The sequence below is a fragment of the Anabrus simplex genome, chromosome 5, assembly GCF_040414725.1.
Source record: "Anabrus simplex isolate iqAnaSimp1 chromosome 5, ASM4041472v1, whole genome shotgun sequence".
Classification (NCBI taxonomy): Eukaryota; Metazoa; Arthropoda; class Insecta; order Orthoptera; family Tettigoniidae; genus Anabrus; species Anabrus simplex.
The window spans coordinates 104,510,118-104,530,546 of NC_090269.1; the positions used below are offsets into that span (position 1 = coordinate 104,510,118).

Below are 20,429 nucleotides of genomic sequence, written 5' to 3' on the forward strand. Positions count from 1 at the left end.
TGTACGAGTTGTTAGTGGAACGTAAAACCATAGCATAATATTCTTCTGCTTCCTGGCCTTTTATCAATGATTGGGGGTGGGGTGGGGGTGGGAGTGGGGCGGAATTGTCCCTGTGTTACGGAAGGATACTCTTCTCGACGTATTTTGTTATTGAAAATCAGCATTGACTCGTCCTCCGAGAATAAATAGTGTAAGTCAGAACAATTTTGCAAGCCAAGACAACAACCCGTCGTAAATCTTAAAGCCGAGCAAGAAACTAACATTTAAAAACACTAAATGGCGGTGGTGGTGGTGGTGATTATTGTTTTAAGAAGAAGTACAACTAGGCAACCATCCTCTGTATAACACTAATCAGAGGGAAAATGGAAGGGTTCGCACTTCGAAAAATGAAGGTATCGGCCAAAGGAAAACAAGGGCCACGAAGGGCGTGAAAATGACAGACTCCCTAGGCCTCGGGAACCTATTACCATCGGGGTCGGAAAAGAACAACAGGTGACCAAGAGAGGTCAGATAGGATAGATGAAAGTGAGGAGCCTGGTACGACAACTTCTGGACGGAACATGTCTCTATACATTCATCACCTTCAACATTGTGCTACTGAGTTTTTGCTGTTCAGAGCACAACCTTTTCTCCTCTCCCCGCATATTCTACAGTAAAAAAAAAAAAAGTTTATGACTTAGAAAAGGTAAATATAATTGCCGAAATTTGTTGAAAGCACTCGAGAGAAACCAAATTCTAAAATCGTATGTAATCATTCGTTTCAATAATAACTAAACTATATTATGCTTTTATATTAAATTTCTAATCTAGGAACTAGTTTCGGCCTTGGCTGGCCACATCTTTAATGGAAAACTGTACAAACACATCCAATAACTAAAACAAATGTAGAAACACAAATGACATTAAAAAGTGTTAAAAACATCTGGGATGAACTATGTGCACAACACGTAAAATATGAGAAAATTAAAATCAGGCTCTAAAATTCTTAGATGCGTTGCATTATGTTGAAATATCCCATAATCATTCATTTCCCGAAAAATAACATGAAAGCTGAAAGATCGAAAATTACTCTCCTACCTTTTTAATACAGTATACAGTTCTTTGATATTACTTTTTTTGTGTTATCAGTCCTTGGACTGCTCTGATGCAGTTCTCTAACCTATCATTTTCTCTATCCTACCCCACCCCTTCAATTAACCTACAATCTAACCTTCCCACTACAGATTGCCGGACTCCCCAGATTCAGTGTGCCAATCTCTCGAAGCCAAGCAGGCCAACTCTTTGTGCTCACGTACGTTATCATGAGTATCATCTCACTACGATTTGGGTAAAGACCCATGTACTGTATATCACTCCCCGGCCTTCTGAGGAGATATCGTGGACATTAAGGTATTGCTTGGTTGGCCTGGTTTGATTCAGATCTCCTCCAATTCTTCATCGCAACGTAACTAGTCATCGGGCATCCATCCTAAACTGTTAGTGATACTGATCCCTTTGGTTCTCTCCCAAACGCCTCCTTCCAAAGCTAAATGAACGTGTTTTGCATGTCTCAATGTCTCAGAACGAAACCATCGAACTACCTCTCCTTCGAGTCAGTTCTCACCTACTCGGTTCAGTACCTCTTTGTTTGTAATGCGATCGATCCATGTAATATCTAGGGAGATGCATAGGTGTCCCTATTTTAGTGTTCCTGTAGAGTCTTGCACGGCTTGCAGGTTTACTCTTATTTTTGCTTGTGGTTAGGTGACCCTTGACAGTGGTATGGGAAAATGGAGATTTATAAAGAGGCTTGAGACCATAAAGCCGTAAACCTGACTGTAACCTAACTAGTTGTTGCCCACAATTAATGGAAGGAAGGAACAGAAGTCAGTACGTCTTAGTTGTCGGAAGATAAAATCCCTCATAAACCTGTGATTGTGGGGGGTCTGGTACCAGGTGTCAGGCCTATTATATCAGGCTATGTTAACAGATCTATCTGTTTCAATACCCCTGCTGTAATATACTGCAGTTAAATATTTACACTGATGCGGGTGCGGATGAAGGAAGTGTGGATGCGGAGCGTATGCTGATAATCCTTTGTATAACCGCGCCGGGCTCTACCTATAAACTGCCTCTCTTATGCTGCAATAGTGAAAAAATGTGAGTCAAAATTGCAATATTCCTCTTTCCCTCAACTTAAATACTGAGTTGCATAAATATTATCACGCGATGTAGAATCAATCAATCAATCAATCAATCAATCAATCAATCAATCAATCAATCAATCAATCAATCAATCAATCAATCAATCAATCAATCAATCAATCAATCAATCAATCAATCAATCAATCAATCAATCAATCAATCAATCAATCAATCAATCAATCAATCAATCAATCAATCAATCAATCAATCAATCCAATCAATCAATCAAAACTTACCCATCATGGACGGCTATACTTTCAGTGTTCAGTCTGTGATTGAACTAATTTTCTATTTGCAACTAGCAGTATGGCTTCATCGTCTTTCACACCTTTCTCCTTGAATTCACCTAGGTATTCCTCTGCTCCTCTTACCCTCCATAACCGAGTCTAGTATCCGCCCCCATGGCTAAATGGTTACAGGGGTTCCGGGTTCGATTTCCGGCAGGGTAGGGAATTTTAACCATAATTGGTTAATTCCCCTGGCACGGAGACTGGGTGTATGGGCCGTCATCATCATTTCATCCTCATCACGACGCGCAGGTCGCCTACGGGAGTCAAATCAAAAGACCTGAGCCTGGCGAGCCGAAGTCCTCGGACACTTCCCGGCACTAAAAGCCCTACGCCATTTCATTTCCGAGTATATTATTCTCCTAGGTAACCTAGAACACTATTCAAATGATTAAGAGATGTAATAGTCCACCTTTTCAATTCATACAATCAGTGGAATTAGTTCTTTATTGAACGCTGTGTAACATCGATACAGTGGAGTTTCTGCATGTAAAAACCAACTAAGGCATTTGATAGGGTAGATCATGGGAGACTACTGGCAAAAATGAGGGCAATTGGACTGGACAAAAGAGTGACTGAATGGGTGGCTATGTTTCTAGAAAATATAACTCAGAGAATTAGAGTAGGCGAATCTTTATCTGACCCCGTAATAATTAAGAGGGGAATTCCTCAAGGCAGTATTATTGGACCTTTATGTTTTCTTGTATATATATCAATTATATGGGTAAAGAAGTGGAATCAGAGATAAGGCTTTTAGTAGATGTTATTCTGTACATAGTATTAAATAAGTTACAAGATTGCAAACAACTGCAAAATGACCTCGATAATGTTGAGAGATGGATAGTATGCAATGGTATGATGATAAACGAGGTTAAAATTCAGGTTGTGAGTTTCACAAATAGGAAAAGTCCTCTCAGTTTTAATTACTGTGTTGATGGGGTGAAAGTTCCCTTTGGGGATCATTGTAAGTACCTAGCTGTTAATATAAGGAAAGATCTTCATTGGGGTGATCACATAAATATGATTGTAAATAAAGGGTACAGATCTCTGCACATGGTTATGAGGGTATTTAGGGGTTGTAGTAAGGATGTAAACGAGAAGGCATATAAGTCTGTGGTAAGGCACCAAATAGAGTATGGTTTCAGTGTATGGGACCCTCACCAGGATTACTTGATTCAAGAATCGGAAAAAATCCAAAGAAAAGCTGCTCGACTTGTTCTGGGTGATTTCCGACAAAAGAGTAGCGTTACAAAAATGTTGCAAAGTTTGGGCTGGGAAGACGTGGGAGAAAGGAGACGAGCTACTCGACTAAGTGGTATGTTCCGAGCTGTCAGTGGAGAGATGGCGTCCAACAAATCACGGCTCAATTCATCACAGGCCGTGCTAGACACGTCTCCCAGTGGACAATCCGTAGGAACATGGGTTTTATGGGGGTATGGGAGCTGGCACCGCACACGGGTGCCACTGTTAACCCAACGTCATCGGGCACAACGACGCGCATTTATCGCCAGTCACCAGGGATGGACACTGGAACAATGGCATAGCGTGATATGGTCGGACGAATCACGATTTCAACTGCACCATGCCGATGTGAGGCACCGTGTATGGCGCAGACCACATGAAGCGATGGATCCCGCCTGCCTCGAAGGTGTGGTCCAGGGCGCTGGTGCCTCTGTTATGGTCTGGGGTGCATTTTCCTGGTATGGAATGGGTCCGCTAGTTGTTCTGGAAGAGACTTTGAATTGTACGCGGTATGTTGAGACCATTTCCACCCATTTTTGGCCTTCCAGCGCCCAGACGGTTCTGCGGTGTTTCAAGATGATAACGCGCGCCACATCGCTCCCATGTCGCCCGGAAATGGTTCCAGGAAAATGCAGCGGAGGTCCAACGACTGCCATGGCCACCCAGGAGCCCCGATATGAACCCTATCGAGCATATCTGGGATGTCCTGGAACGCAGGCTCCGTGCCATGGATCGTGCACCCACGAACAGACCAGCATTGGCGGCCGCGCTGCAAACGATTTGGTGTCAGCTGCGTTCAGAAGACTACGAGGGACTAAGTAAACTCTTTCAAGAGTAAAATTGTAAAAAAAGGTTCATTTATTTTTGGCCCAAATGTTGTCTCCGTTGGAAAGGAATTCATTCCATCTACATGTGGACTATAAATTGAATATTAACGATTTTAACCAAGATTCCGGTTTTGTAAAAGTTCTTACGAACAGTTGAAGAAACCCCAGCTCACGCAGTGATAAATTCTAGTCAATACAATTTGAGAAACCCCAGTTCACACCTTGATCAATCCAATCCACAATTGGAAGTCTAGTCATAATAAAATAATTTAATTCATTGTTCATAAATTCTGGCAAAGTTAATGCACATATTGTACATATTGTAAACTATTGTAAACTATGTAAATAGCATAAGACAATTGTATTTAGATTAAGTTAGTTTATTATAAGTTCCAATGTTATAGTTTTAATCCTTGACCTTAAGTTTAATATAGGCTGAAGATGCCCAACTAGGGCGAAACATGTCCCTAACTGGTGTGTTTAATTCATGCAGAATTTAACCAATAATATATATACACTGACTTGACAGAGCAAATGCAACACCAAGAAGGAGTGGTCAGAACTTTATGCCAATTGCAGGGTAGACTGACGTCACTGAGGTATGCTCATGATGTGAAATGCGCCGCTGTGCTGCGCACGTAGCGAACGATAAATGGGACACTGCGTTGGCGAATGGCCCACTTCGTACCCTGATTTCTCAGCCGACAGTCATTGTAGAACGTGTTGTCGTGTGCCACAGGACACGTGTATAGCTAAGAATGCCAGGCCGCCGTCAACGGAGGCATTTCCAGCAGACAGACGACTTTACGAGGGGTATGGTGATCGGGCTGAGAAGGGCAGGTTGGTCACTTCGTCAAATCGCAGCCGATAACCATAGGGATGTGTCCACGGTGCAGCGCCTGTGGCGAAGATGGTTGGCGCAGGGACATGTGGCACGTGCGAGGGGTCCAGGCGCAGCCCGAGTGACGTCAGAACGCGAGGATCGGCGCATCCGCCGCCAAGCGGTGGCAGCCCCGCACGCCACGTCAACCGCCATTCTTCAGCATGTGCAAGACACCCTGGCTGTTCCAATATCGACCAGAACAATTTCCCGTCGATTGGTTGAAGGAGGCCTGCACTCCCGGCGTCCGCTCAGAAGACTACCATTGACTCCACAGCATAGACGTGCACGCCTGGCATGGTGCCGGGCTAGAGCGACTTGGATGAGGGAATGGCGGAACGTCGTGTTCTCCGATGAGTCACGCTTCTGTTCTGTCAGTGATAGTCACCGCAGACGAGTGTGGCGTCGGCGTGGAGAAAGGTCAAATCCGGCAGTAACTGTGGAGCGCCCTACCGCTAGACAACAGACAACGCGGCATCATGGTTTGGGGCGCTATTGCGTATGATTCCACGTCACCTCTAGTGCGTATTCAAGGCACGTTAAATGCCCACCGCTACGTGCAGCATGTGCTGCGGCCGGTGGCACTCCCGTACCTTCAGGGGCTGCCCAATGCTCTGTTTCAGCAGGATAATGCCCGCCCACACACTGCTCGCATCTCCCAACAGGCTCTACGAGGTGTACAGATGCTTCCGTGGCCAGCGTACTCTCCGGATCTCTCACCAATCGAACACGTGTGGGATCTCATTGGACGCCGTTTGCAAACTCTGCCCCAGCCTCGTACGGACGACCAACTGTGGCAAATGGTTAACAGAGAATGGAGAACCATCCCTCAGGACACCATCCGCACTCTTATTGACTCTGTACCTCGACGTGTTTCTGCGTGCATCGCCGCTCGCGGTGGTCCTACATCCTACTGAGTCGATGCCATGCGCATTGTGTAACCTGCATATCGGTTTGAAATAAACATCAATTATTCATCCGTGCCGTCTCTGTTTTTTCCCCAACTTTCATCCCTTTCGAACCACTCCTTCTTGGTGTTGCATTTGCTCTGTCAGTCAGTGTATTTGTATTGAATAGTTGGACACAATATTTTTAATCTTGAAAGAGTTTAGTTATTGTATCTTCAATACGGAACAAAATGAGATTAGTTACTTGTACCAGGGACTTGTCGACTCACTTCCACGGCGTCTCACTGCAGGGCCAGAGGAGGCCCCACACGCTATTAGGTGACTATCCCATGACATTTGCTAAGTCAGTGTAAAAGCTTTTATAAATATTACCATCTGCCGAGTGGTTCCTTGGGATATACAGTGAGTTCATAAACCGAACACGCAACTCCTTTTCCCCCTTTCCTCTCTTTCGCAGATTCTTGATTTTGGTCAGAAAATTTTCTCAATCGCCTGATCTGTCTCTTGCCACAGGCCTGAGAAAAATGTAGTTTCCATCGAAGTTTGTCTTATTTATGGCTGTGAAAGTATGGAAGTTGCTGAGGCCGGGCTGGGCGCGGTGCTGGTAATTACATCCAGAACGAAAGGTGCTACTCATAGTGCCAGCCGTGGTGCAATCGCACTTTATAGCCCAGAGAGGAAAGCAATGGAAAACTCACTCACTCATCACATTGCTTAGTACACCTTATTTTGATACTGCCAACGGTTTTGGCTATTTTCCTACAACCGCATGACTTTTGTTGGTACTATTTGAGACTCCAACCTGCGTCTGAACTGATGACCGAAACTGACAGACATGTGACGTAGAGTAGCCAATTTTGTCCCCAGGAACTAACCTGATATTCCTCTTTGTTACAGGCTAGTGGTTCCCAGAGTCGGAGCTATGTTGCATTCCAGAACTAACGTTTTGTTTCTAAATTTCTGGACTTCCTGACGGGGGAATCGGACTTAAGACCTTGCAGGTTATCGAATCACGCCTGATTTTATTGATTATTCTGTCATAGTAAATAGTTGACAGTTCCTAAATTAGAAACATTTAATAATTATATTAATAATAATATATTCTAATACATTATTATTTAATAATGATAATACTGTTATTGGTTTTATTTCACACTAATTTCTTTTGTGGGTTTTGGAACGCAGAGTTGACAGAATTTTGACCCTTCAAATATCATCGAACACGCCAACTTAGGCTCAGATGCGCAGGGAATTTACGATGTATTCCGTCGTAGATAAAATTACTATCATTAGCATTTAAAATATTCAATATTGGTATTTTAGAATCTGTTTCATAGCCTATGTTTGTTTGATGAGCCTTTATTTTGTTTTGATTCATACTATACAGTTTTTTAATCCGCATATTTTAACATTTTAACTGTTTTGCTGAGGTTTAATTTTGACTGGTGCAAAAATATGCTCTCCCTTTGTTAACCAGAACATTTCTACGAACGAATGTACAAACCGGAGACACTATGATAGGATAAAGTGTGTGTTAATTTCTGTTGACATCAGCTGATGAGATTGACAGCTTCCTGTCAGTACCATGCAAGTCGTTAATTCATAGTTATAACGATGTCACATCCATATTACAATGCAAAGCGGATCCCACATCACGGACACATATATTTCCTGTGGGTGTTTGTTTCGACATTGAGAACTGTTCTCTATGTGATTTTCACACAGTTTGATCCTAAGGCTAGCTTTGTTGATAGCTTTGTTATATCTACCACAAAATTCAAAACATGGTGGTTCAGAGGAGTATAATAAACATTGTCTCTTAATACTAATATGCAGGGTTATGCAGCTACGATTTCCACCTCAAATAACTCATAAACTATTAAAGGTATCGGCATTATGTTTTCACTTTCAGTAATGTTTCCAAGGGAAATTTGCAGTAATTTTGCAGGGTGACAATATCCACTGAGGTAACAGTACTAACTTTGTTAGTACACTCTTTTCTATACCTAAACTTAATATTATAATGGAGCCATCGTTCTGTGAGACCAGAAGTAAATAGGATGTTTCTACAGTGGCTAACATATTTGGTCAAGGCTGTTCTCCCGTGCAGTACCTTCGCTCCTCCTCAACACTTCCTTCAAATGCTCGGCTTTGGGCCGGTTCTATCATCTGCTGGTAAAGTGGCTGGCAGCTGCCCGGGAGGCAAACTTCCTGGAGGTGTAAATCGGCTGGTACTTTGGCTTGCGTCCAACCACCTCCGCGCAAGCGCTAGGTAGCTACCTGGAGCTAGACACCGATATACGAAGTTGGCTAGACCGATTTTCAGCGACTTCTCGTTTTCGAGTGTGGTGCTATCTATCGTCAGATGCATGAAACTCATTTCGATTGTCTTATTTCCCTGTGCTTGCTGATTATCACCAAAAAGCCTAATAAGGGGAGTCTTAAGAGTTATGGACAACGATTTATGTCAAGGTTTCGTGATTTTAATCTATGATCTTCAATATCAATACCTAATTGGGATTAAAATCCTCTAGATTACATTTTCTTACGCCCGTTATAACTTGTCATGTAAGGCAGCGTTTTTGAAAAGTATTCTCTTAGTAGATTGGTCAAGTCGCTCGCTCCGTAATAGAAGGTATGCAGGTTTTCATCGTATTTCTAATTTACATTTTAAAATATATTTTCGTTCCCTGCCGTTGTTCTTAAATCACTTTTACGCGCTTCCATATACGTAGGCCTATACACACACACAAACACATCTTCTTTACGGACTTATTGCCTTTGAGCATTCTATCTGCAGGCTTCTGTGAATTGATTAAATATCTCCACGATGCTCTGTTTGCAACTAGTTCTGTGATCTCGTTTAGTTCCACATGCTTCCATTTTTGCAACTAGTTCTGTGACCTCGTTTAGTTCCACATGCTTCCATTTATTGATAAAATAAAGCATATCATTCTAATGTTTAACTTTATGAAGATAAAGTTGGAAGGTACTGTAAATGTAGAGACTAATCGGGATAAATATCTGATTGGGGTGAATCGTTCAACGGCAACAGACGGATAGATAAAAACGTCCCGGTCTCGCATACCGGACAGCTCTAGTAACGTGCAGTTAGTATTCGTTATATCGATGTTTTACTATAGTATCTGGCATGGATTGATTATATTTTAAATATCAACAGGTTAGAAAGGTCTCTGTACAGGAGCCACACTTGCATAGTTTATCTTTTTCGGCGTGAGAATGACAAGTATGTAAGAATTGTTTGTACAAGTAGCCTATGAGGGACATCTATTACCGTAAGAAACAAAAACAAAAACTCAATGTTGTCATGATAATACTTTTAAGAGAAAGTTTCTGTAATTATTCTTGCATGTAAAGTCATCTCCGTGCAGGCCATAAAGGAGGAAGATAAAGGCTTCCACTATCCGTAACCTCGGCACTTGATGGGGTAGGTGGTTAGCTCTACGCCTTTGCAACCAGGACTTTTTTTTGCTAGTGGCTTTACGTAGCACCGGCACATATAGGTCTTATGGCGACAATGGGATGGGAAAGAGCTAAGGTAAAGCCCCGGCATTTGCCTGGTGTGAAAATGGGGAACCACGGAAAACCATCTTCAGGGCTGCCGATAGTGGGATTCGAACTCACTATCTCCCGGACGCAAGCTCACTGCTGCGCGCTGCTAAACCGCACGGCCAACTCGCCCAGTTCACCAAGAATTAACCTGGTACTCAATTTTGGTGTAGGCTGAGTGAACCTCGGGACCATATGCTCCTCCGAAAGTGGAAATCTCGTTTCTTAAATTTTTCGACTTCCTGACGAGGAATCGAACCCCACGTCCTTCCAGGTGAACCGAGCACGCCTTTACCGCTTCGGCCAGGCAGCCCCTAAAACAGACTTAGGGCCGGTTCTACCATCTGCTGGTAAAGTGGCTGGCAGCTGCCCGGGAGGTAAACTACCTGGAGGTGTAAATCGGCTGGTAGTTTGGCTTGCGTCCAACCACCTCCGCGCAAGCGCTAGGTAGCTACCCGGAGCTAGACACCGATATACGAAGTTGGCTAGACTGATTTTCAGCGACTTCTTGCTTTCGAGTGTGGTGCTATCTATCGACAGATGCATGAAACTCATTTCGATTGTCTTATTTCCCTGTGCTTGCGTCTGCTGATTATCACCAAAAAGCCTAATATAGGGAGTCTTAAGAGTTGTGGACAACGATTTATGTCAAGCTTTCGTGATTTTAATCTATGATCTTCAATATCAATACCTAATTGGGATTAAAATCTCAAGATTACATTTTCTTACGCCAGTTATAACCAGTCATGTAAGGCAGCGTTTTTGAAAGGTATTCTCGTAGTAGATTGTTCAAGTCACTCGCTCCGTAATAGAAGGTACGCAGGTTTTCATCGTATTTTTAATTTACATTTTAAAATGTATTTTCGTTCCCTGCCGTTGTTCTTAACTCTCTTTTACGCGCTTCCATATACATAATACACACACATCTTCTTTACGGACTTTGCCTTTGAGCATTCTATCTGTAGGTTTCTGAGAATTGATCAAGTATCTCCACGATGCTCTATTTGGAACTAGTTCTGTGACCTCGTTTAGTTCCACATGCTTCCATTTATTGATAAAACATTTCATTCTAATATTTAACTTTATGAAGATTAAGTTGGAAGGTACTGTAAATGTAAAGAACTAATCGGGATAAATATCCATTCATAGGAAGAGGAATTCGGGAATGGAATAATTTCCAATTTCTTCGAAATAATTTACAAGAAGACTGTGTACACAACTAATAGGGAATCTGCTACCTGGGCGACAGTCCTATATGCTATTAATCATAACATCATTTTCTATAAGTAGCAAACCGATACATATAAAGCAATTTCCTAGTAGACATAATATTGTGATTAAATATTTCAATGAAATATATTATTAACAAAGGAACATATGAAGAGTGGCATACAGATTAACATAACGCTAATAATAGAAATAAAAATGATTCATCATAATACAGACTCGAATCTGCATACCGCGCATTACGAAGTGAGTATATTAGCCATTACGCTACGAGAACGCTTGAGGTAGTTTGGATACATACATTAACTTGTACCTCGTATCTGAAAACTGAAAAAAGTAGAAAATTTAAGTCCATTTGAAATGATTTCCAGTCCGCCTCTGTGGTGTAGTGGTTAGCGTGATTAGCTCCCATCCCCGGAGGTCCGGGTTCGATTCCCGGCTCTCCCACGAAATTTGAAAAGTGGTACGAGGGCTGGAACGGGGTCCACTCGGCCTCGGGAGGTCAACAGAGTAGAGGTGGGTTCAATTCCCACCTCAGCCATCCTGGAAGTGGTTTTCCGTGGTTTCCCACTTCTCCTCCAGGCAAATGCCGGGGTGGTACCTAACTTAAGGCCACGGCCGCTTCCTTCCCTCTTCCTTGTCTATCCCTTCCAATCATCCCCATCCCCCGCAAGGCCCCTGTTCAGCATAGCAGGTGAGGCCGCCTGGGCGAGGTACTGGTCATTCTCCCCAGTTGTAGCCCCCGACCAAGAGTCTGAAGCTCCAGGACACTGCCCCTGAGGCGGTAGAGGTGGGATCCCTCGCTGAGTCCGAGGGAAAAGCCGAACCTGGAGGGTAAACAGATGATGATGATGATGATGATGATGATGATTTCCAAATAGATTTTGATTTTATATCCTTTTAAAGTTTCTTTACAAAAGCTTGACGTATAAAATGTATTCCCTAAGCTACCGATGCGAGAGTCTGGTGTGACCGTTGCAACTCAAGGGAAGCATTAATGTTCAAGGTCCTGCAATACAATATCGGCCACTGTTACAGTAACATGCTTTTTTTTTTTTTTTTTCAGTACCGGTATACTAAGCTAATTTAAGTTGTATGTCACCTGAAATACAGCTAATAATGTTCAACTCTCAAAACTTGCCCGGCAGGTAAAGTCTTATCGGGCCCTCGAAGTGGCCGACAAATTACGTGCCGGGTAACTACGATTTATGCTGCCGATAGCGCTACCTGGGGGTGGTCGAACGGAAACATCCTTTTACGCGGAGGGCAATTTACGCGCTACTTTACCAGTAGGTGGTAGAACCGGCCCTTAGTCTACATAATATAGAAACAGATAAATTATTATTTTTTAAATATATATATTAACCGGTCTCAGAGGCCGGTTGGCTCTCAAAATATCTACAAGAGGGATGGCTCCATTGCAGCGTTAACTCCAGTCAAGTAAGTATGATGTTCTTCAGGTTGCTTTTACTCAGGCTTAATAATAACACCGTGGTTGGGGTTGAGCGTACTCCAGGCAGCTCTTTATAAAATAAATTAATACTCTTACGAGAAATAATCCATTTTGATGAGACCCCACATACCGTAAGTTTCAGACAGGCGTACAATTCCATGAAGTCCCAGTATAGCTTATTTCCCTAGAAGACAGGATATTGTTACTTTCCAATAATATTTCATTCGTTATCTCTAACACTAGCAGATTATTAACAAAATATGATACTCTTATCGGTCCGTCTCTGTGGTATAATGGTTAGTATGATTAGCTGCCACCCCCGGAGGTTCGGGTTCGATTCCCGGCTCTGCCACGAAATTTGAAAAGTGGTACGAGGGCTGGAACGGGGTCCACTCAGCCTCGGGAAGTCAAATGAGTAGAAGTGGGTTCGATTCTCACCTTAGCCATCCTGGAAGTGGTTTTCCGTGGTTTCCCCACTACTCCTCCAGGCAAATGCCGCGATGGTACCTAATTTAAGGCCACGGCCGCTTCCTTCCCTCTTCCTTGTCTATCCCTTCCAATCTTCTCATCCCCCCGCAAGGCCCCTCTTCAGAATAGCAAGTGAGGGCGCCTGGGCGAGGTACTGGTCATACTCCCAGTTGTATCCCCCGACCCAAAGTCTGATGTTCCACGACACTGCCAATGAGGCGGTAGAGGTGGGATCCCTCGTTGAGTCCGAGAAAAAAACCGACCCTGGAGAGTAAACAGATCAAGAAGAAGAATAAGAAGAAGAAGATACTCTTATGTAACGCTTCCTGTCCTCGTTTGTAACATACCGAGCTATTGACCACCACATTCGGCTCCGTGGCTGTTTAACATGCTGGCCGTTGGTCCAAGGACTCCCATGTTCGATTTCCAGCCGGGTCGGTGATTTTAATCTGCTAGAGTTATCTGGCTCTGGGACTGAGTGGTTGTGCTGTCTTTAGATTTCATCCTAGGAAGACGCGCAGGTAGCCTATGAGCATCAGCTAAAAGATCTTCACCGGACCTCTCCGGAGGACAAAGGCATTGTAAGTTGGGAGCAAGTACTCCATGTATTGAGGGATTTCTGCCCTTGAGTAAATTTGTGCTCTTTTGTAAATTTGAGCTAGGAGCTCAAGAATTGTAAAGCGAGGGGCTTGAAGCCCAGATTTTTAAAATGTCACTAAATTTTGAATTTTCTTGTCTAAAATTTGTCATTGCACCTGACGTTTCATTATGAAAATTTGCTAAGGTTGAATTTAAGAAAATATAACCTTCAGTTTGAGTTTTAAATTCTTTTCTTGACATTGTAGTTAGACCCATTCATCCCGGCACCTTCTTTCACCTCTGCGGTCCACGATAAAACCCCGGAACAATAACAATGTTTTATTTTGGTCAGTGGATGATTTTGAACTTTTACTTTGTCATATCATTTCGTACCATTAGGGGCCGATGACCTCGATGTTAGGCCCTTTTAACAACAAGCATCATCATCATCATCATCATCATCATCATCATCATCATCATCATCATCATCATCATCATCATAACACTCGGAACTTGGAACAAAAATTCAAATCTTTGTCTTCTATGAATTTCGCTGTAATTTAGCTTTAAATTGTCTTTATTTTTATTTATTTATTGACTTATTTTATATGGCATGGCTCAGGCTATGACGCCTGCTGTTCTTATTTTGCTAGTGGTTTTACGTCGCACCGATACAGATAGGTCTTATGGCGACGATCGAATAGGAAAGGCCTAGGAGTGGTAAGGAAACGGCTGTGGCCTTAATTAAGGTACAGCCCCAGCATTTGCCTGGTGTGAAAATGGGAAACCACGGAGAAGCCTGCTGTTATGCCAAACCATCTTGTATATGCTACATTGTACAATCTACAGAGTCTTAAGATTCCTAATACCGGGCGAGTTGGCCGTGCGGTTAGGAGCGCACAGCTGTGAGTTCGCATCCGGGAGATAGTGGGTTCGAACCCCACTGTCGGCAGCCCTGAAGATGGTTTTCCGTCTATGTACAATTCACACCAACTCTTTTTAAATACATATCTACCTTTGTATGCCTCTAAATACAGCCGGAAGAGAATTTCTATAGTTAGCAAAATCATTATCACTGTTTTCTTAATCATAATGATTGGTTAAGATATCTTGAAATCACTTGAAATTTTTGTCGTCTTAATCGTTAATGCGAAAACATCAGCCTTTTCCATTTATGTTCTACAGTTTATATCCGTGTGTGGTGTGGTGCATGGGCCATGGCTAGCCCATAATAACAGTCTGGCGAACAACAAAACCAGGGAGAGAGTTTTGGTCAATGGGTCCTGAGCTTGCCACTTCCGCAGACCTCCAACTGTAGGTTAGTTAGGTGATAAATAACCCACCCTCGAAATAAATTACTGGCCTGCAGTACCCCAATCAGTTTATTTCTCATTTGTGGCTCAGGGTTTTTTAATTACTACAGCAGCATATGTTGTAATATATGGAACGTGTGTGCTGGAAAATACAATTAAAATAAAATGTTCTCCACTCGCTCATGCATCCAGCCCACGTAAGAGGATGCATGTTCAAAATATTCGTGCTGCGTTTGCATAGCATTATTACGTTTAATTCATAGTGCCAGGAATATCTCTTGAATGAATGAATGAATGAATGAATGAACGAAAGAAAAAAATGCGCAATAACGTATTGGTCATCCCCTGTGGGTGGGGGACGCAGATGAATACACCCACGGTATCCCCTGCCTGTCGTAAGAGGCGACTAAAAGGGGCTCCAGAGCTCTCAACTTGGGAGCGTGGGTTGGCGACCACGGGGCCCTTAGCTGAGTCCTGGCATTGCTTCCACTTACTTGTGCCAGGTTCCTCACTTTTATCTATCCTGTCCGACCTCCCTTGGTCAACTCTTATTCTTTTCCAACGGTATTAGAGCATTCGAAGTCTAGGGAGTCTTTCATTTTCACGCCCTTCGTGGCCCTTGCCTTTCTTCGTCCGTTACTTCATTTTTCGAAGTGACGGATCCTTACTTTTTTCTTCTTTTTCTCTTTGTCTACCCCCTGTGGGTGGGGGACGCAGACGAAGAATACACCCACGGTATCCCCTGCCTGTCGTAAGAGGAGACTGAAAGTGGCGACCAAGGGATGATTGCATCAGACCCATGACACTACTTGTGATTAGTACCATCATGTGTGGGGAGCACCATGGGTAGCCTTTACTTGCGAGTAGTACCACTCTGTTAGGTACGCAATAGTTTTGTGATTCGTAGAAGTAGAGCGGGGTTCACTGTGGGTTTCCAGTACCTGTGATTAGTACCACTAAATGCGGAACACCACGGTCTTACGTTGCCCGTGATTAGTACCATTAAGTGAGAAACCCCACGGGTCTGGGCGTTGCCAGTGGTTAGTAACACAATATGAGCGACACCGTGGGTCTTCGTTGCCTATGATTATTACCCACTATATGTGGAACACCACGGGAATACCGGCGCCCGTGTTTAGTACACTTAGGTGAGGAAAATTATGGGTTAGCGTTGCCTATGAGATTCACCATTATGTGAGAAACACCAGAGGTCTGCGTTACCTGTACGACGTACAATACTTGTGAGTGGTACCATAATGTTTGGAACACCGTGAGTTTACGCTACCTTTGATTAGTACTACAACATGAGAAATACCATGGTTCTCCTTTACTAGCGATAAGTGCCAGTATATCCGGCTCCATGCCTAAATGGTTAGCATGCTGGCCTTTGGCCAAACGGGTCCCGGGTTCGATTCCCGACAGGGTGGAATTTTAACGATAATTGGTTGATTCCCGTGGCACGGGGACTGGGTGTATGTGTCGTCTTCATCATCATCATTACCACCACCACCACCACCACCACCACCACCACCACCACGACGCGCAGGTCGCCTACGGGAGTCAAATCAAAAGACCTGCACCTGGCGAGCCGAAGTTCTCGGACACCTCCCGGCACTAAAAGCCATATACAATTTAATTTTCAGTGCCATTATGAGGTACCGTTGACATTGATATTGAACTCCTCGATTCAGGATTGTGCTTTGGAAACAGCCCCTTGGTCCGTAATATTGTTTCTGGTCAGGTGAGGCATTGCGGGTCGGATCCATTGATTGTTTGAAATTCATATTCATTCCTTCATTCATCATCACGTTTTGAATTCTGGTCAGTGGATGATTTTTGTACTTTTAAATTGTCATTGCATTTCGTCTCATTTCGTACCATTAGGGGCCGATGACCTAGATGTTAGGCCCCTCTGAACAACAAGCATCATCGTAGTCTATTGGTGACTGAAGTTGTAAGCTGGCTGTGTCTTTGAAGTATTTGGAGAGATTAACCTGTCAAGTCGCGCCGAATGGCTCTGACATTAGAGCACTGGCCTTCCGAGCCCACGTTCGTGGTTTCGATCCCGACGCAGTCCAAAGTTTGAAATTTATCGAACGTCTCCCTAGGTAAATTATTCCAATGTCTAACTCCTCTCCCTATAAACGAACATTTGCCCACCGAGCGAGTGGCTGCCCTGTTTGAATCTTCTAGCTGTGAGCTTGTATTCAGGGGATAGAGAGTTCGAACCCCACTGTCGGCAGCCCTGATGATGGTTTCCCGTGATTTCTCATTTGACACCAGACAAATTCTGGGACTGTACCTTAATTAAGTCTAGGGTTGCTTCCTTCCCACTCATAGCCCTTTCCTATCCCATCGCCGCTATAAGACCTACCTGTGTCGGTGGGACGTAAAGCAAATAAAAAAAGCTGTACCAAGAGTTTTTTTTTTAAAATTTCGTGTGGCTATTTCTAGCAGAGTGCAGCCCTTGTGAAGCAGACCCTCCGATGAGGGTGGGCGGTATCTGCCATTTGTAGGTAACTGCGTGTTATTGTGGTGGAGGATAGTGTTGTGTGGTGTGTGAGTTGCAGGGATGTTGGGGACAGCACAAATACCCAGCCCCCGGGCCATTGGAATTAACCAATTAAGGTTAAAATCCCCGACCCGGTCGGGAATCGAACCCGGGACCCTCTGAACCGAAGGCCAGTACGCTGACCATTCAGCCAACGAGTCGGACTGTACCAAGAGTAAGTCTTCTCGTCTATTTAAAACTGCCTCTCGTGTCTGTGCTGATACTTGTGTAAAATACATTGAACTATCAGATAGTCTATTCTGCCGTCACCAAGAGAACCGAACTTGATGTAAACAAAGAACATTGTGTATCCGTATGTATCCATCCGCGGTCTGAATGCTGATTGGAGGATCACTGGGCTACTCCCAAACACATGGCAAGAACCACGTGGGCTGTCTTTGAACTGTCGTTACTTCGCTTGATTGCGGTGATTACATCAGAGCTAGCTCTACATAGACTGTTGCCGGATACCACTGATTGACACGCAGTTGCGATGCGGATTACGAGACAAATTATACTCGCTGTCCGTGAGAAATAAACAACAATCGAATGGCAAATTACATTTGGATATTCTAGAGGGGAATATATAGTATAGAAAAGGCAATATTGAAACAATAAAAAATGCAATACTTTACCTAATCAGAATCTGATAAAGGACGAACTCTTTCGCGCGGAATTAATGCTCCATTCCGAAACACCAGTGTGACTCGGATGTCAACTTCACAATATCCTTTAAAGCTAAAGTCGGGTATTTCTCACAAAATGTATGAAACACATTCAGTACAATTTTCTTCTCGCATCTTTTCAAAATTTTCCCGTTGCAATGCTTAACGAACTCAACTCGGTGATCCATATTGCACAAGAACAAGTAATGTCTCAGTCAGTCAGTCAGTCACTGTATCTGCTGGTTTCCCATGCTCAGAGCCATGGGCGCCCGCAGGATCTTTTCCAGCGGGGGGGGGGGGGGCAATAACAATTTTCTTGAATATAAAAACCATTATAACGTCAGCAAAACTAAATTGTGTACAGAAATATCCGGTTATAGGCCTAACAGATGCTATAACGACTGCCAGTAAGTTCAGTTTATGAAATAATCTGGTATGATATTAAACAATTGAACATGAACCTTTGTAGAATTCGAGGAGGGGGGGGGGGCGGCAAGCGCCCACCCTTGCCCTCCCTTGCGGGCGCCCGGCTCAGAGCTTAAGAAATTGCGGGTCAACCATGACCGCGTGCGTCCCTGGCGCTCTTCAATTTGAAATGCTTTGTTATATTAAATGACAATGAATACAAATCGTTTTTTGTATATTTTTCTGACTTAAATCATTTGATGAATTATATTTCGGACATTTTGCATGTAGGATCACATTAGCCGTGATGTGGCTAACGAACTAGTTTCATGTCTCCGCATAGGTGTCTCGCGGCAGCACTAACCAATAAACGTTAACCCAACCACGTGCTCATGTTTACACCACGACTGGTTCTCTGGGTGAAATCTGTATAGTAGTTTGACTGCCTGGGACTAGATGTCCTTAGCATCGATGTCGGACTGCTGCCTGGTGTTCAAGTATAATATTATCCTGGAAGAATGTTGATGTTTATAAGTTGGGCAACTAGTTTAGTATTATTCATTCTTTCTTTACTATTATTATTTGCTTTACGTCTCACCGTCACAGATAGGTCTTATGTCGACGATAGGATAGGCCTAGGAGTGGGAAGGAAGTGGCCGTTGCCTTCGTTAAGGTACAGCCCCAACATTTGCCTGGTGTGAAAATGGGAAACCACGGAAAACCATCTTCAGGGCTGCCGACAGTGGAGTTCGAACCCACTATCTCCCGGATGCAAGTTCGCAGCCACGCGCCCCTAACCGCATGACCAATTCGCCCGGTATTTATTCCTCCTTAATCATTCTGAAGTTGACGATACTGTATCATTTTAATCCTCCTATCATATTAATCAAAACAAATTGATTACACAATCAAAATCCTGCTGTCCAATCAAAAGAGAATGTAACTAAATCCTTCTGGAAACATTGGCTGAGCCTCTATAAAAAAGCAAGGTTTTTGAGCTAAGGTGTCTTGTATTGATTGCCTTGTGTGTGAACATAATCGAAGAGAGAGCTAAGTGCGACTCCCAAGGAGGAGTGGAGGTGGAGGAAACAGCATGGTCATTACATAACTAATCAGGTATGGCAGTAACGTAAAATTTTGTATGAAAAGCTTACGCGTGGAGCTTGAAAAGATTTTAGGTTTTCAGTTAGCATGTAACTGCTAGGTCGTCCATCTATTTTCTTTTCTAAATCCATGTAGGACTTTAAATTTCAAAGTGTAAGTAAGGGAGTCTGCAGGTCCTAAAAGTTATTCCCTAATGGGAACTTGTAAGATATAAGGAAGCACGGGTGTGCTACCCTCGTTAAACTTCATATCTACTTAAAATTTGGTGATTAAGTATTTAACCGCTACATTTTTGTGTCGGTCTTTCGGGCTTTAATTTTCTAATCTTCACTTAGTCACAGATTGGTATGGTTTGTCTCTGCTTCGTGAGGCCTTTAAGTCCAATTAGGTAAAGTAATATTTTTCTTGAGTGCTTAGGTTTTACCTCCGTTCATCTTGTTTCCGGCAATGTAAATTTAACGTTTTTTATTTTGCCTTCGTAACCTTATGGCCATATAGTGTGGACCTCCTGTTCCTGTATTTTGTGGATCTGTTGATCTGTTGATCCCATTTACATAAATAGCGATTGTACGAACTAATTTTAGAGAAACTGTTGTTGCTTTCCTGAATAATAAGGTAATTCCGTGGCCTAATTATGGGCAGGTTGTAAATCTTGTTAAATGAATTGCAGATTTCGAGCCCCTTGCCTTGTTAATTTTTTCTCCTAGGTCTAAGACCTTGAAAGACATAGCGTAAAACGAACCACTGGGTTCAAGAGCCGTTTTCT

The 20,429-nt window shown here is 43.2% G+C and overlaps 1 protein-coding gene across 1 annotated transcript in view; it reads left to right on the plus strand.

Moving 5' to 3' along the window:
• The window catches only part of LOC136874660 (alkaline phosphatase), a 744,425-nt gene that overhangs the window by 22,039 nt on the left and 701,957 nt on the right, over window positions 1-20,429 (plus strand). The window lies entirely within an intron of this gene.